Source organism: Mustela nigripes, chromosome X, assembly GCF_022355385.1.
Source record: "Mustela nigripes isolate SB6536 chromosome X, MUSNIG.SB6536, whole genome shotgun sequence".
Classification (NCBI taxonomy): Eukaryota; Metazoa; Chordata; class Mammalia; order Carnivora; family Mustelidae; genus Mustela; species Mustela nigripes.
Window position 1 is genome coordinate 45,934,353 of NC_081575.1, and position 19,544 is coordinate 45,953,896.

Consider the following 19,544-nt stretch of genomic DNA (forward strand, 5'->3'; position numbering starts at 1 on the left):
AAGTGAATACTGCTGCGTGAGGTTTGGGGTTTTATTGCCTACTCACTGGAGTCTGCTTCTGCTTGGACTTTCCCTGTAATACCTGGTGGTGTCAGGCTATGAGATCTAAGCAAAGCGCTGTGGGAACACTGAGGAAAGAGATATTCAGTTCTGATTGAGGAGCTGAAGAAAGGTCTGCAGAGGATGGGAGATTTGAACTAAGCATTGAAGGACAAGTAGGGTTGCCATTGGTGGTGGATGGGGATGCATTTTAGCAGAGGGAACATTACAAGCAAAGACACACAAGTATCAAGGTTCACATGGACATATATGTTCACTGAACAGCAGTCACACCCTCCCAACACCCCCAACCCCTGGCAACCACTGATCTGTTCTCTGTCCCTATAGTTTTGTCTTTTGAGGCTGTCATATAAATGGAATCATAGGGAACACAACGTCTAGAAGGTTTTTGAGCATTGTAGTGACGTAGATGTATTTCAGGAAGATCAGTTCGGTGTTTGTGTGAAGGATGGATTAGAGTAGGGTAAAACTAGAAGCCAGGAGGGGCACCTGGGTGGCTCAGTGGGTTAAGCCGCTGCCTTCGGCTCAGGTCATGATCTCAGGGTCCTGGGATCGAGTCCTGCATCGGGCTCTCCGCTCAGCAAGGAGCCTGCTTCCCTCTCTCTCTCTCTGCCTGCCTCTCTGCCTACTTGTGATCTTTCTCTGCCAAATAAATAAAGTCTTTAAAAAAAAAAAAACTAGAAGCCAGGAAACCAGCTGCAAGAGTTCAAACCAGAAATGACCATTCCTTCGGCACATGTGGTACATATTCATGAAAAGGCTGATTGTGGTTAATGACACAGCTGTGGGAAGAAAAGGGCACTAAACTAGGTCATGTTTTATATCTACAATGTTTTGATGTATTTTAGTATGATTACCCAAAGGATATAATGGTACACACACACACAAAGACAAACAAACCGAACAATACAAAAACAAGCCATGAAAGAACACATGTAGTATTGTTCAAATGTCTTTTTTTTTAAAGACATGGATCCATTTTCAGACAAAAATGTCTAGAAGGTGTCAAATATACACTAAGGCCTTAATTTGTTATTTCTGCATGGTGGAATTAGAGGTGACGATTTTCTTTAGAATATCCTACATTTCCAAAGCCCTGTTTCCTCTCCTCCTTCTCCTCTTCCCCTACCCTGATGCCTTGAGAATGGGTAGGATAGATATAGGGTTTTTTTGTTCATTTGTACTACTCGGAATAATTCTGGCATGTGGCAGACATGATACATTTTAATCAGTTATTTTTTTTAAGATTTTATTTATTTATTTGACAGAGAGAGATTACAAGTAGGCAGAGAAGCAGGCAGAGAGAGAGAGGAGGAAGCCGGCTCCCTGCCAAGCAGAGAGCCCGATGCGGGACTCGATCCCAGGACCCTGAGATCATGATCTAAGCCGAAGGCAGTGGCTTAACCCACTGAACCACCCAGGTGCCGTATTTTTTCTGTATTATAGGAGAGTTGAGTACTATAATGAAGTGACTTGGCCAGGATAACATAGATAATTAAGGGCAAATCAGAATGGAAGCCAGGGTTCATACCCCTACTTCAGATTTAAACAACAACAACAACAACAACACACCTCTCTTTTATGAAAATGTTCAAACCATGTACCATGTACCATTACCCAGCTTCAACAATTATCATTTTGCCATTCTTATTTTAGCTAGCCCCCAGTCTTTTTTCAACTGGCTGGAGGACTGTATTTTGTTTTTTTGATTATTATTTTTTATTGAGGTATAATTAATATAAAGTGTTCTATGAGTTTCAGGTGTACAATATAATGATTCAACATTTCTCTATATTACAGCTCTTAATCGCCTTTATCTATTTTACCCCTTTCCTCACCCATCTCCCCTCTGACAACCACCAATTTGTTCTCTGTATTTAAGAGTCTGAAATTTGTCTTTTTTTCCCTTTGTTCATATGTTTTATTTTCTTAAATTCCACATATAAAAAGCATATGGTATTTGTCTTTCTCTGTCTAACTTATTTCACTTAGCATTATACCCTCTGGATCCAACCATGTTGTTGCAAATGGCAAGATGTCATCTTTTTATGGTTGAGTAATATTCCATGTATGTGTGTGTACTACATATATTGGTATGTATATATACCACATCTACAGGTATACATGTAGAGATATATACCACATCTACATATGTGTACATCTTTATCCACTCATCTATGATTGGACACTTGGGTTACTTCCATATGTTGGCTATTGTAAGTAATGCTGCAATAAACATTGGAGTGCATATATCTTCTTGAATCAGTGTTTCTGTTTTCTTTGGGTAAATACCCAGTAGTGGGATCATATCATAATTCTATTTTTATTTTATTTTACTTTATTTTTTAAAAGATTTTATTTATTTATTTGACAGACAGATCACAAGTAGGCAGAGAGGCAGGCAGTGAGAGAAGGGGAAGCAGGCTCCCTGCTGAGCAGAGAGCCTGATGCGGGGCTCGATCCCAGAACCCTGAGACCATGACCTGAGCCGAAGGCAGAGGCTTTAACCCATTGAGCCACCCAGGTGCCCCCATAATTCTATTTTTAATTTTCTGAGCAACCTCCATACAGTTTTTCACAGTGGCTGCACCAATTTGGCTGGAGGATTTTAAGGAAAATTTTACAATACTTACTTTGGCATGCAATCTATAACTGGAAAGGACATCAAGAAATACACAGAATCACTATGCTATCATCATATTCAACAAGATGGATACTAATTTCTTAATTCCTTTTAAAAAATATTTTATTTATGTATTTGGCAGAGAGAGTGAGAGAGAACAAGCAGGGGGAGAGGCAAGCAGAGGGAGAGGGAGAAGCAGGTTCCCCATCGAGCAAGGAGCCCGAGGTGGAATTCAGTCCCAGGACCCTGGGATCATGACCTGGGCAGAAGGCAGATGGTTAACTGACTGAGCCACCCAGGCACCCCTAATTTCTTAATTCGTAGTTCATATTCAAATTTTCTCAATTGTTTTCAAGATGTCTTTCTATAGCTGACTTACTCAGATCAGGATCTGAACAAGATCCACCCACTGCACTTGGTTAATCGATTTTTAAAGTCTCTTATTTTATAATCGTCTGCTACCCTCCCTCCTTTTTTGTCACTGAGTTGTTGAAGAAACTGGGTCATTTTTTCTGTAGACTGTCCTGCACTCTGCATTTAGCCAACTGTTTCCTTATGGTATTGTTTAATAGATTGAGAGGTTTGAGTAGAATCAGTGTCAATTTTTAGACATGATACCTGATGGATGGTGCTATTTCATTCCTCCTGCATCCCATGAAGTGCATTATGTCTGCATATCTCATTTTGACTGATGCTAAAATTGGTCAGTAGAGTTCAGATGATGCCAGCTTATCTCCCCATTCTAAAGATTTCCATCAAACTGTTACCTAATAATCATCACCTGGATCCATTATTTTATTATGGAATCGCAAAATGATTTTTCTAATGCTAATGTTTCTTCCATGTTTATTAGCTGGAATTATTTTATAAATAAGAATTCCCTCTCATCAGCTGTTGCTTACTTTGAGACACAATTCATACAGGAAAGGTAGGATAAATGCTGCATTTTTTCCCCTCTTTATCAGTGTTCTGAGTAGTAAGCAGATGCCTTAGCAATCTCCAGTAATGATCAACAAAGGTTTCTTGCCCTTAGCATCATTATGCACTCATATATTTTTATATGTTTGATATGCTTCAATCCAATGCGGTCATTTTTCGAGAAAGATTTTATTTTAGACCAATTTTAGACTTACAAAAAATTGCAAAGATAATACAGAGTTCTCATATACCCCTCACTTATTTTCCTGTCTTCTTAATATCTTACAGTGCTATGATATATTTTTCAAAACTAAGAAACCAATATTGGTACACTGTTAATAATTAAACTCTATAGTTTATTCATATTTCAGTAGCTTTTTCCTAATGCCCTTTACTGTCCCAGGATCCCACCCAGGATACCACATAACATTTAACTTCACATCTCCCTTAGCATTCTCAGGTTTATGACAGTTTGGTCCAGGTCTTTTCTTTCTTGGGAGGATTTTGATTACTGATTCAATATCTTTACTTGTTATAGGTATGTTCATATTTCCTATAGCATTTTGAGTCAGTTTTGGTAGTTTGTGTGTTTCTAGGAACTTGTCCATTTCATCTATATCACTTAATTTGTTGCATACAATTGTTCATTGAATACTCTTACAATTCTTTCAATTTTCTATATAGTTGGTTGTAATGTCCCCACTTTAACTTGTGATTTTAGTGATTTGAACCCTCTCTCTTAGCTTTTTTTTTTTTTTTTTTTTTGTCAGTCTAGCCTGAAGGCTTGGCAACTATTTATTTATTTATTTATTTTGCCAGAGACAGAGGGAGAGAGAGTGAGCGAGCACAGGCAGACAAAGAGGCAGGCAGAGGCAGAGGGAGAAGCAGGCTCCCCGCCGAGCAAGGAGCCCGATGTGGGACTTGATCCCAGGACCCCGGGATCACGACCCAAGCCGAAGGCAGCTGCCCAACCAACTGAGCCACCCAGGCGTCCCAACAATTTTTTTGTTTTAAAAGAACCAACTTTTGATCTTGTCAATACCCTTCATTTTTTCTCTGTTCTCTATTTTGTTTGTTTTCACTCTAATATTTATTATTTCCTTCCTTCTATTAATTTTAGGTTTAACTTGCTCTTCTTTTTATAGTTCCTTAAGGTGTAAAGCTAAGGTTATTGATTTAGAATCTTTTTTTTCAAGATTTTATTTATTTATTTGACAGAGACTAAGAGAGAGGGAACACAAACAGGTGGAGTGGGAGAGGGAGAAGCAGGCCTCCTGCTGAGCAGGGAACCTGATGCAGGGCTTGATCCCAGGACCCTGGGATCATGACCTGAGTGGAAGGCAGACGTTTAATGACTGAGCCACTCAGGCACCCCAGAATCTTCTTTTTTTAAATATAATTATTTACAGCTGTAATTTTCCCTCTTTGCATTGTATTTCCTGCATTCCATAAGTCTGGGTAGATTATATTTTAATTTTCATTTGTCTCAAAGTGTTTTCTAATTTCACTTATAATTTCTCTTTGACCTATTGGTTGTTTAAGAGTGTGTTGTTTAATTTCCAAATATTTATCAATTTTCCAGTTTTCCTTTTTTTATAGCTTCTAGTTTCCACATCTAATTAGATAAAATACTTTGTATGATTTTGATAATTTAAAATTTATTGAGACTTGTTTTGTGGCCTAACAAATGACCTATTCTGAAAAATGTGTACTTCTGAAGAATGTGTATTCTATTGTTGTTGAGTGGATGTTCTATATATTTCTCAGAGGTTTAGGTGGTTTATAATGTTGTTTAAGTCCTCTGTTTCTTTACTGATCTCCTGTCTAGTTGTTCTCCCCATTATTAAAAGTGGGGTATTGAATGTAACCATCCCTCAGAACAACGTACTGCTTAAAATATAACCCAGGAGAAATTATACTAGTTACCAAGCATGCTTAGATATAGCCTTAAGAAAAACAGGTACTGGAAACAGGCCTCTGGGGAAGAGGACAATATACATCTTTGAAGCTGAGCTGCTGGAGATGCCCGGCTCACTTAGGGTGGAATGCTGCCTGCTTCATTTTACTGTTATCTCCCCTTCCCCAAAGCATCAGCAGTTAGACAATCCTTTAGTTTGGGCTTGTTTACTGTAGGTCATGTACTACGTGACCAGACATATTTTGCCTTTCTTCTTACATATCTACACGACTCATGGTTAATGTGTAATCCACTCCAGCTTCTTTGTTGGTTGTTACTCACTTCCTAATAAATATGAGACTGAGGAGTTGTTCGGGGCGACAGTCTTTTCCACTGTCAACCCGGCTCCCTTTCTCTTGCAGCTGACTTGTTTTTGCCTCATTCTTCTCCAGTGCCCTGTCAGGAGGCGCCAGGTGAAGTTTCCAACTATTATTGTAGAACTATCTATTTTTCCCTTCCATTATGTTAGTTTTCGTTTCATATATTTTGAGGGCTCTGTTGTTAGTGCATAAAGGTTTATAAGTTTTATATCTTCTAGATGGGACAACCACTTTGTTAATATATAATGTTCTTTGTGATTTGTAGCAATTGTTGATCTTAAAGTCTTTTTAGTCTAATATTAGTCTAGCCTTCCCAGCTCTCATTTTGTAATTATTAGAGGGAAATATTTTTCCATCCTTTTTATTTCAACCTATTTGTGTTTTCTAACTTAAAGTGAGTCTCTTGTGGGGTGCCTGGGTGGCTCAGTTGGTTGAGTATCCGACTCTTGATCTTGGCTCAGGTCATGTGAGTTCTCAGGTTTGTGAATTCAGGCCCCGTGTTAGACTCTGTGCTGAGTGTGGAGCCTACTTGGAAAAACAAATAAAGTGAGTCGCTTGTAAACAACATATAGTTGGACCATGGTTTGTTTTTTTTTTTAAATCCACTCTGCCAATCCCTACCTTTTAAGTGGTGAGTTCATTCCATTTACTTTATGGATACTGTGTTTGATATTTTATAGTATACCTATCTGATTCTCTTCTCATTTCTTTTTCTGTATTTTGTTTTTTAGTTTTTTTCTTATAGTAGTTATCCTGGGGATTACAATTATCATCTTAAATTTATAACAAATAAGTTTGAATTAATACTAAGTGAGTTTCAATAGTCTACAAAAACTCTGCTCCTATGCAACCCCATCATCCCCTCTTTATGGTGTCATTGTCACAAATTATCTCTATACATTTTGTTTTGCTTAAGGTAGATTTATAATTGTTTTATGCATTTGCATTTTAATCATATAGGAAAAAAAAGAAGTCCCATATCTGAATAATAGGTGTTCTAGTCAGAGAGAAGAAGACAAAATGAAGGGAATAAAGTTTTTAATATATTAATTCCAGAAATTTTCCTCAAAACTGAAGGTCATGAATTTCTAGGTTGAAAGATCCCATGAGCAAAGAAAATGGACCCACACCAAGACACACCTTCATAAAATGTGTCCACAGTGGGTTAAAAGGGAGAGTCTACAAGCTCCTAATGGTAAAAACAGGTCACATATAATGGATCAAGAATCAGAATGGCTTTGGATTTTGTAATATTAACAATGTATACTAGGACATAATTAAAAGTGTCTTCAAAATTTTGAAGAATAATTACTTTCAACCTTGAGTTTTATACCAGTCAAGCTGTCAATCAAGTGTAAGGATAGAATAAAGACTTTTGCAGACAAGCAAAGTTTAGCAAAAATTTAATCCTCATGCACCTCTTGGTTAAAACAAGATTTTAAAACCAAGAAAGAGGAAAGGTTTGGTTTACTGGGGAAAGGATCCAGCATAAGAAAGAGCCAAAAAAGAAGCTCCAGAATTATGGTGAAGGGAGGTTTGAGGATGACAACTGCACATCAGGAAGAAATAGAGGGTGACAAGCTCATTCAGGTCACAAAGGATCAGAAGAGATATCTGTGATATCTGATACCCCTGAACACATTCAGGAGATGGAAGTAACTGATGAGGAGTTTAAAACTGAATTTCTGCTAAGTAAATAGAAAACTATTTAAAGAAAAAAAATATATTAGCTCCAGGAAAAAGCACTAAGTTGTGTGAGTAAAGAAAAGTTATTTGTGATACTTCATGGCTCAGTTGTGAATAATGTTTACTGGACCAACTATAAACACTGAATAGTGGTCCAACCAAATTACGACATGCCCATATTGGAAGAATATTGGGAGAGGACCAGTCTTTGGGTGTTGTGGTGAAGGACCCCAGGTCAGAATTATACTATAGCCTATAAGTTTTAACATTCTTTTTATAACCAGCTTATGCTAACTGAGAAACTGTAGCTAGCTGACGATAGATAAGGGAGTCAGCAAGCAGCATAACAGGATAACGAATAGCGGCTGTTTCTGGCTTCTGTATAATAATGCTTCTAATGCTTTGCTAAGAAATGAAAAATTGCTTAAACCCTCAACTCTAAGGAGCAAGAGGCTGGCTGAGGACAAAGCAAAAGCTGGCGCCTTGCACCCCCCCCCCCTTCACCCGCTCCCCTCCATATGTGTAGCATTATAAATAGTTAACTTGCAGAAATCACAGTCCTGCAGGGTAGGAGTCTCCCTTGGTTTGCAAATGTCCTTGAGATTTACAACAAAGAAGTTACCTTACGTTTGATAGCAGGAATGTAACATTTCACCAGGAGAGACTCCCAATTGTCTTTATGTTAGGACCTCATTAAAGGGAAAATGGCCTTGGCTTGATAGTAACCAGGCCTTCAATATCCTGATAGTGCTTTCATTCGTATGCGTGGGCTAACCGGCCAGTTCTGCTTCTGTAAGATTGCTTTGTCTGCTTTCGCACGTGGGTCCCCTGATCCACTCCACTGACGCCAAGTATGCCTGTTCAAACTATCAATCAGTCAGCTCAGCCCCTCCCGAAACTTGTTTGTCCATAAAAATCCTGCACTACCCCAGCCTGGTGTGCTCAGCTAGCAGGAGCTGCTGACCACCCGCAGGCGCCTGCGTAACAATAAAGAACCTCTTGCTGATTGCATCCAGTGGCAGTGTTGGATTCTTGGGTAAGGGGATCCGCGGGTCTTTCAGTGGGAAGCAGGGTGTATGGGTAGGCAGGTCAATAGACAATGTCAGAAACTTAAAGAAGTAGCAATAAAATAATGTTATTTAGAGAACCAAGGTAAATACTGAAAGAATCAGCTAAAAGAGTTGAAAGCTTTTGCCCCTGTGAGAAAAGGGAAATTATGGGGAAGGAAAAAGAGAGCACTGTTTTCATAACAAAACTCACAGAACTATTTAACTCTATAAATTATAATGTAGAACTTTGATAAAAATAAAACAAAAAAGCAATGCATGCTCATTATAAAATTTTAGCAACTTCAGAAGAATAAAAATAAACAAAATCATGAGGAAACTCACTTATCGATAGCCACACTTAATATGTTGCTATGTTTCCTTTCAGGTGTCTTTACATGCCAAATTTTACATAACAGTAATTACACTGTAACTTGTTTTTTTCCTCCATTAACTTATAACATATACATTTTCCTGTTACATTCTTTGAAAGAGCTCTGTAATGTTCCACTGTGTAGTATATTATAATTGACTATTTTCTGCTATTGAGCATTTAGACTGTTTCCTTTTGGTGGGAGGCACTATAGCTAATGTTTCAATGAACAATGGACCTCTTGATTCATAAACTTTTTTCTGTACTTCACATTATTTCCCTAGTACATATTCTGAAGAGTGATATTATGAACTGAATCCTACGTTGTAGCCCTAATCGCTCCCCCAATGCAATTGTATTTAAGACATGGCCTATAAGGAGGTAAAGAACATTAAGTGAGATTATATGAATGGGACCTTAATCCAGTAGGGCTGGCCTTAAAAGAGGAGCAAGAGAGGGGCACTGGATGACTCAGTCGGTTAAGTGTCTGCCTTCAGCTCAGGTCATGATCCCAGGGTCCTGGAATCAAGCCCGCATTTGCGGCGGGGGGGGGGGGGGGGGGGGGGGGGGGGGGGGGGGGGGGGGTCCCTGCTCAGCGGGGAGTCTGCCTCTCCCCTGCCCCTCCCCCACTCGTGTGTGTGTGTGTGTGTGTGTGTGTGTGTGTGCGCGCACACCTTTTTCTCTCGCTCTTTCGAATAAATAAATAAAAATCTAAAAAAAGGAGGAAGAGACACCCCAGTTCTCTCTCTCCCTGTCTTCCCCCCCTCTTTCCCTCTTTCCCTCCTCTCGCTCTCTTTCTCACTTCCTGTTTCTGTGTGCAAAGAGGAAAGGCCACATGAGGATGATAGAGGGAGAAGGCATCTCTCTGCAAGCCAGGCAGAGAGCTCTCATCAGAAACCAATCCTGAGGGCACCTTAATCGTGGACTTCCAGCCTCCAGAACTGTGAGAAGAGAAATTTCTGTTGTTTAAGCCACCCAGTCTGTGTTGTTTTGTGAAGGCAGCCCATGCAGACTGAAACACAAACTTACTTTTTATTTTAATGCAGATTAAAGGAGCCTACTTGTGAGGAGCACAAGATGTTCTATGGAAGTGTGGACTCACTCTATTTTACAGCTGAAACTAATATATTACACTGTCTGCTCACTAAGTGCAATTTAAATAAAACCATAAAAAACCAAAACACCCATGCCAGAATGTTGACGTTCCTGGGGAAGACTAACACAAGGGGCTGCTGTTGCCAGACACTCATGTCCCAAGATTACTTAGTTTGATATGCTGCTTTCTTTACAATGAAGTGAAGTCCTGGCACCTGGAGGTCAAACTAGCTGCAGCTAATTAGGGATTGGCAGAGCTTCTGGAAGTCACAGACACCCCACAGTACCAAGTTAATAAATGTCAAAATAGGAGCACCTGGGTGGCTCAGTCAGTTAAGCGTCTGCCTTCAGCTCACGTCATTCAGCTTAGGTCATGATCCTGGGGTCCTGAGATCAAGTCCAGGGTGGTACTCCCTGTTCATCGGGTAGTCTGCCCCTGCCTCTCCCTCACCTCTCTCAAATAAATAGATAAAATCTTAAAAAAATAAATGCCAAAACAGCGGTACCTGGGTGGCTCATTGGGTTGAGCATCTCCCTTTGGCTGGGATTGTGATTCCCGTGTCCTGGGATTGAGCTGTGCTTCCCAGGGCTCCTGGGGCTCCCTGCTCCATGGGGAGAGCCTGTTTCTCCCTCTCCCTGCCGCCCACCACCCCCCTCCCTGCAGCCCCGGCTTGTTGTCCTCTCTCTCGCTATTTCTCTCTCAAATAAATCAAACCTTAAAAAAATGCCAAAACAACCATTAACAACTCTGGGAATTATTAAGATATTGTAGCAATGTTTTGTTTTTGCTTAGTGAGTTATATAAATTATTTATCGGTGTGAATAAACATTGCTGGTTCCTTCTGTTCAAAATATGTCCTGACTCTACCCTTTCTTCCTGCCTCCACTGTCTTGACCCTAAACCAATCCACTCTGGTCACACCACCCTCTCTCAAAATTTGTCCTTTGCATCAGTACCAGAGTGTACTTATTAAATAATGGAAAACAGATCCTAACACTTCCCTGCTCAAAATTGCTTTCTATCACATTTAAAATAAAATAAAATTCAAACTCCTTTCTGTGTTATATTGTGTATGTGCAATGTTTTCTATTGTCTATGATTTACTTCAAAACACTTCAGTATCAGCTGTGCAATATACCTTATTTATTTGAAGATACATTTTTTTCAGGTTTTATCACCTCTAAAATTGGGGTGAATGTAGTATTAATGGCATGACATAGCTTAAATGAAAGCAGTATTTCTTTCTTGGTGCACAAAAGAATGATGGATCTTGCAATCTATGATGTCGTGGATTCATAGAATCAATGATTTAATGAAGTGGGATATCAAGCTATAAAATGACCTTTTGAAATACTGATCTGAGTGGGGGCAGAGGAGGTAGGAAGAAGGGGTGGATTTAATATATATATTGGGTTTTTTTTAAAAACACACTATCATAGTCACCATAACTATTTTTATTACATTCCAGTAATCAGGAACAGTACAGCTCATGACAAAAATACTACAAATTTCAGATTACCTTATAGCACATATTCCTATAAACATTTAAAAATTAATTTTAATTGGAGGCACTTGGGTGGCTCAGTGGATTAAGTGTCTGTGTCTGGCTCCAGTCATGGTCCTGGGGTCCTGGGATCCAGCCCCTTATCAGGCTCCCTTTCCCTTTGCCTGCCGCTCTGCCTGCTTGTGCTCTCTGCCAAATAAATAAATACATCTTTTTTAAAAAGTTGATTTTAATTAAAAGAGCAGACATTTTAACATTCAATGTTTGATATGACCAACGTTCCTAGGTCACACAAACAAATGCTGGAAAACAACTGGATCACACTGCATATGTCCTACGAAAGAGAAAGCACAAGGTACAGAATGTGCAGGCTTTAGCTTACAATATACAAAAATAACTAAAATACATTCCAGGTAAACATGTTAATATATATTTTGGAGCGGAGGAGAAACAGGCAACATTTTTCATACTTATAAACAATTTACAGAACTCATTGTAAATTAGTTTTAATCTACACTCTGGGGGGGTGATTAATTAACATTTGAATTATCCTATTCAGGGAGAGACACTCAGGAATGTTTAGTTAGCACTTAAAAGATTCTACTGGGGATGGGTGGGGCAACCTGAGTGACTCTGTCTGTTACCCGTGTGCCTTCTGCTCACGTCGTGAATCCCAAGGTTTTGGAATCATCCTACATCAGGCTCCTTGCTGAGAGGGGAGCCTGCTTCTCCCTCTGCCTGCCACTTTCCCTGCTTGTGCTCTCTCTGACAAATAAAATCTTTAAAAAAGATAAAAGACCCTACTCAGGTATCCTTAACCCAATGGCAGCTACACCCAGATGTTCATCTTTTCCTATCTGAATTTTTGGTAAAGCAGGAGTATTTAAACTTCCTTTGTGCCATGGGCCTTTGGCCAACTGGTGAACCCTTTCCAGAGACATCTTTTTATTTTATTTTTACTTTTTAAATTTAAATTCAACTAATTAACATGTAATGTATTATTGGTTTCAGAGGTACAGGCCTGTGATTCATCAGTCTTATACAATACCCAGTGCTCATTACATCACATGCCTTCCTTAATGTCCATCAGTCAGTTACCCCATTCCCCCGACTCCCTCCCCTCCAGCAACCCTCACTTTGTTTCCTATGATTAAGAGTCTCTCTAATGGTTTGTCTCCTTCTCTGGTTTCATCCTTCTCAGGCCTCTCTTCCCCTGCGATCCTGTTTTCTCAAATTCCACATATGAATGAAATCATATGATAATTATCTTTTTCTGATTGACTTATTTCACTTAGCATAATACCCTCTACTTCCATCCACGTCATTGCAAATGGCAAGATTTCATTCTTTATTTATTTTTATTATTATTATTATTATTTTTTAAAGATTTTATTTATTTATTTGACAGAGAGAAATCCCAGGTAGATGGAGAGGCAGGCAGAGAGAGAGAGAGAGAGAGAGGAGGAAGCAGGCTCCCTGCTGAGCAGAGAGCCTGACGTGGGACTCGATCCCAGGACCCCGAGATCATGACCTGAGCCAAAGGCAGCGGCTTAACCCACTGAGCCACCCAGGCGCCCCAAGATTTCATTCGTTTTGATGGCTGCATAATATTCCATCGTGTGTGTGTGTGTACATACATATATATATACTACATCTTCTCTATCCATTCATCTGTTGATGGAAACCTGGGATCTTCCCATAGTTTAACTATTGTGGACATTGCTGCTATAAACACTGGGGTGCAGGTGCCCCTTGAGATCACTACATTTGTATCTTTGAGGTAAATACCTAGTAGTGCAGTTGCGGGGTTGAAGGGTAGCTCTATTTTTAATGTCCTGAGGAATCTCTATACTGTTTTCCAGAGAGGCTGTACCAGCTTGCATTCCCACCAACAGTGTAGGAGGGTTCCCTTTCTCTACATCCTTGCCAACATCTGTCATTTCCGGACTTGTTAATTGTAGCCATTTGGACTGGTACAAGGTGGTATCTCATTGTGGTTTTGATTTGTATTTCCCTGATGCCAAGTGATGTTGAGCATTTTTTCATGCGTCTGTTGGCCATTTGTATGTCTTCTTTGGAGAAATGAGAGACGTGTTTGTAATGCACAAGATAAAACACATAAGATTATAAATAAGACCAATTGTGTTGTAAAGCAATTGTCAAAATATTAAAGATATAATTTTGACATATTAATACATATGCTTGTTTGCTAAACCAGCAAATAACAAGAGCTAGCTGTAGCTCTAATAATTACCATAGTTTTGAAATAGTGATGAACATAAATGAACTTCTGAGATATGTGCAACAACTGTAATGCGATGTGAAAACATTTTGATATGTATTGATGACAAAGTCTCAGATATTGCTAATAAGACTGTGGTTTGTTGACTATATTCAGTTAGAAATCGATAAAAATAAAGGCATAGGGGTGCCTGGGTGGCTCAGTGGGTTAAGCCTCTGCCTTTGGCCCAGGTCATGCTCTCAGGGTCCTGGGGTCGAGTCCCACATTGGGCTCTTTGCTCAGCAGGGAGCCTGCTTCCCCCTCCCTCTCTGCCTACTTGTGATCTCTCTCTCTCTGTCAAATAAATTTTTTAAAAAAGGCATAATTTTTCCCATCAAAGTCCACAGTCCCCCTGAATTCTATCCACAGGACCCGAGGAAATCTTGCACCATAGACTCCATTAATAAGTGTAAGAGATATAAAAATTGGTGAAATGAATTGTGTTCAAAATATATGGAGTGTCTAGATATAATGTCTAGGTCCTACCACCCTTGTATGAAGAGAGTCTAACAATCTGGCAAGTCTGCCCAACACCTCCACACTCTTCAGAGTGGAGGTCTTTGCCTTAGACTCTGTGGAGTTCTCTATCCTGCTATGTAGTAGCTGGCTGGCCGGATGGTCCACGGTGCTTCCTTCCTTGAGTAGTTCCTTCACACACAGAGTAGAGACAACTGTGTAACCACTAAAATATTATGGAAATGCCAGAGTGTGACTTCTAAGGCTAGGTTAGAAAAGATATTGCAGCTTCTGTCTTACCCTATCTTGGATCATTGCCCTGAACTTTCATGTTCTTATAACATGTGGTAAGGAACTGAGATCTGCCAATGCTAACACTAACTTTTTAGGCATATGAGTGAACCACCTTAGAAGGATATACCCTAGCCCATTCAAGCCTTCAGATGACTACCATCTTGACTCCAAACCTTATGAGAGACTGTCAGTCAGAATCACCCAACTAAGATGCTTCCAGATTCATGATACCTAGAAACTATGTGGAATAATAAATGTTTGTTGATTTAAGGCACTAAATTTTGGGGGGTAAGTTTGTAGCACAGCAATAGATAACTAATATATACCACTCAAGAGAAGATTTTCCTGCTTCACCCAGAAGATAGGCAGATCCTGTTACCTATCATTTGATGAAGCTATTTGTTTCAGTAACTCCTTCATGGAAGGAACTTGCTGGAGTTCCTAAAGGTCAGAAACAAAGTACTGACTGTTTCAGTCCCTAATTGCTAGTAACTGTATATGTCATAGAATTCCACCTGACAGTTACCTTCCTTATAATATACAGGAGTAAGGAGGTTGTATGGGAGGTTATCTACAGCCCTCACCTACCTCAAATCTTCAGAGGTTACCTCAATATATTCAAAACACTAGGTTTAGGTCCATTCGCAACACATTTGCAAAGGCCTGCAAGGCCCTAGATAATCGGACTTTTATTTACCTCTTGGACCTCCACTCTTAATACCTATTCCCGATTTTTCTCAGCAGCTCTGGCTATATCAGTTTGCTAGGGCTGCCAAAACCGAGTGTGATGAGTGGCTTAACCAGCAGAAATGTGTTGTCATACACTTCAGTAGGCTACAAGTTTGAGATCAAGATATTGGCAGGGTTTGCTCCTTCTGAGAGCTATGAAAAAGAATCTGTTCCATTCCTGTCCCCCTAGCTCCTGGGATCTTGGGAGGGAAGGGGTGATCTTGGGTATTCCTTGGCTTCTAGAAGCATTGCCCTGATCTCTGCCTTCATCTTTATATGGTGTTCTCTGTGTGTGCATGTCTGGGTTTGAATTTCTCCTTTTTTATTAGGACAGCAGTCACATGGTATTTAAAGCCCACTGTACTCCAGGACCACTTCATCTTAACTACATTAAATAAGGTCACATGTGGGTTAACTGGGGGTTATGCCTTCAACATATGAATTTTTTGAGACACAACTCAACTCATAATATTGGCCTTCTTTCTGTTCATCTGCATACCAAGTTCGTTTCCATCTCGGGTACTTTATACATATTAGTCCTTCTGTCTAGAACCCCAAAGAAACACGACTGTTCCCTTTTCAGCATACAAGTGTCATCTCATATGTTGTCCCTTCAAAAAAGCTTTCCCTGATCACTTATCTAAAATATCCTCTCCATCACACACACACACACACACACACACACACACACACCATTCTCTATTCCCTTACCTCTTTCAGTTTTTGTTGTAGCACCCATCTCTACCTGAAACAGATTTATGAGATTTATTTTTCTTTTAAAAAAAAATCTCTCCCTCCCACCAGAATATAAGTTCCATGAGGACAAAGAGCTTGTTCATCTTATTTACTGCTATATCATCAACACATAACACTGTTAGAAAGTAAATATATAAGAAATTTTTGTTGCATGAACATTGAATCGGCAAATGCTCACTTTGAGATTGTCTGATGTAGTCTCTGGAAAGCCCAGTAGAATCAAGTTTTCCCTAAGAAAATGGAACTTATCCCAAGATAATCCTCAAGATATTCACATACAACCCCCACTTTGGAATGAACTAATCTTCTGTAAGAAATCAATTATAAAACAATAAAATAATATTACTCACCTGTCCCAGAGTTACCGGTTTTCCCTCTGCTTGGACTACCAGGAAATAACCTGAGGGTAGCAAAAATACAGACTAAAGAAAGGTCAGCTCCAAGGCAGAGGCACCTTTTCAATCTTTCCTCAAAGATTGTCCACTTCCTGCTCTCTCTCCAGCCTAGCTAGTTATTTTCAGGTCCAGCAGGCACACATTTATGGGTGCGGCTGGGCTGCTTATTAGGAAAAAAAGGGGATCCCTTTCATTAGATCAACTTGCTCAGAAAAGACCAAGGAACCAAGCTGACTTCTAATTGAGATACCTAAATGCTAGAGCCTTAAGTCAAAGCAATGGCCGTATTTTGTTCTCCAAAGCTTTTTATAAAAATTGTACATTTTGAGTTCTGACTTGCAAAGGTTGAAACTAATGACCTCCCACCTGCCACCCCACTCTGGGCTGTATGAGCTATGACAGGTGCTAAGATAAAGTGATAGTTAAACGAAGTCTCTTGGGGGCTTTTGTCTATTGTTTGTTTTCATATTTCCTTAACGGTCATAAGAGGACTCTAACCGGAATCTTTGATGTTTATTCACCTAAACTTATACTTCTGTAATAAAAAAGGGGATCGTTTGTGGTTTGTGATCTGGGAAGATTCAAGCAGAGGCAAAGGAGATTTAGTTTCTGAACTATTTCTTAAAAGACAAATTTCTCAAATAAAGGGAGAAGGAATTTAATTAGACAATTTTGTGAGAGCAATTTCCAGCTTTTTACCATTTCATTTTTTTTCCCCAAAACTGCTTAAGTCAATGGTTGTTTGAGCCCTCGTGGGCTGCAGACCCCTTAAAGCAATACTTCTTAAATTTAATGTGCACATGAATCACCTGGTGATCCTATTAAAATGAAAATTCTGATTCAGCAGATCTGGAGAGGGCATTATAAAGTAGATCAAGTGAGTCTTCAAGCTTCCCCTGTTAGGCACTCACTTATGGCTCAGCCCACCTCCAAACACCAAAGGTACCCATTTTCTAAAACTCTCTGCTACCATACACTATTTTAACTACCAGCCCCCCTCTTTTTTTTGCCAGAAGCCCCAGTTACAGATCTTTCTGTTTCGACCTTGCCTTCAAATTTACCTGTCTTAGGTGCTTTTCTCTCTGGAACCTGCCCTCTGTGAAAATATAGTGAATAGCTAGCTGGTGATAGTGGCTTGATTAGTTACCTTTTTCTCTCTCTCTTGAGCAGAAGACCAACCCCACCCACTCCCCCACCAGCACAAGGTAACAATGCAATTTAAGCAATGGTAAGAATTTCCTTCCCTGTAACAGACTAATTAAAATGCTATTTTTTTAGTGGGGTGGCGAGGAGCACTATAATTTTGAATTTCTCAAAATATTATACACCATAGGAGACTGCCTACCTGACCTATACTTATATTTTCTATTCTACGTCTCATCTGTGCTGGTCTCATTAAAAACAACATTGTCTTATTTTAGAAGTGGAACCACGAAACTGTCAAATGACGAGCTATTTCCTGTTTATATACAAAGGAGTTGCAATTCCAAAGCAAGAGAAGCAAAAGAGCTAGGTGAAGGTTTCCCTACACATGATAGTATGTTGCTTGATATTTACTGAAACTTAAAGAATCCTGATATTGGCGGCCTGGGGACTGTGGTGGGGAATGCAGGCTGACATGTCGGCATCTTTTTTTTTTTTTTTTTTTTAAAGATTTTATTTATTCTTCAGAGAGAGAGGGAGAGAGAGCGAGCACAGGCAGACAGAATGGCAGGCAGAGGCTGAGGGAGAAGCAGGCTCCCTGCTGAGCAAGGAGCCTGATTCGGGACTCGATTCCAGGACGCTGGGATCATGACCCGATCCGAAGGCAGCTGCTTAACCAACTGAGCCACCCAGGCATCCCAACATGTCGGCATCTTTCATTCACTTTGGAGGCCTTTTCTTGAGAGATTGGCTCCATGGCAGCAGAAGGCGGTGGAGTCAGTCTTGCTGACAGTGGTGGGCATATCGAGCCGTGATAGACACAGTTTCCCCTGCTGACCAGACCCCAGGTGACCCCGGTAGAGTTCTTCAGTACAATCATGTGGTTTTGGACTCCCTTGCATTTTGCGGATGACTCGGATCCTGTGCTGGGTCACTTTCCATATTCAGATCCTTCCCAGTGGGCCAATGAATAACTAAGTATCCTTTCTGATGATGAAGACTCAAAGTGTAGCCTGCATTCGTTAAAAGAAGCAGGTGAGAATTTCAAGCAATTACAGACTTCATATCATACATGAAAGTTGTAAAGTAATTAAAGCGTTTTGGTTAACAGTGAGGGGGAAAAAAAAAGAATCCTGATACTGTTTACCCAGTATTGCACCCAATAGTTTTTCTTAAATTTCTTCATTTTGGTAGAATTAAAACTATTTAAAAACGATTGATTTAGCCTTCAACTTACAGCACAGAGTATTTTACATGGCTTATTCTCTCTTTTAAAAACAAATGTAAAAGATTTTATTTATTTATTTATTTGACAGAGAGAGAGAGAGAGAGTGCAGAGGGAGAATCAGACTTCCCACTGAGTAGAAAGTCTAAACTAGGGCTCGATCTCAGGAGTCTGAGATCATGACGTGGGTGGAAGGTAGACACTTAACATATTGAGCTACCCAGGTGCCTCTATTTGGCTTATTCTCATGTCCATTTATGGGAATAGAAATGGGCTCCTCGAGAGATAAATTGCATATTAGAGAGGTAAGTGATTGTCTGTTCTACTTATGCCATATCTGTAGTGTTTTCATATGCTCCTCTTACTTTAGTGGCCATGTCCTGCACTAATAGTTACATTTACTGATTGGATGATAACATAACCCAAGGGTAGGCAATCCATCCAAACAGAATGCCCAGCAACCACACACATCTGGCATATAGTGTAAGAAAGTCTCAATCAAATTCTATTCTCAAGAACATTGGTGAGAGAACAGAGACATCATAGAGATGAGAAGGAAAGTAATCCATAAAAATAACAGAGAAAATACACCTGAAAATAGGGGTTCCTGGGTGGCTCCCCTTGGCTCAGATCATGATCCCAATGTCTTGGGAACAAACCCTGCATCGGGCTCCCTGCTCAG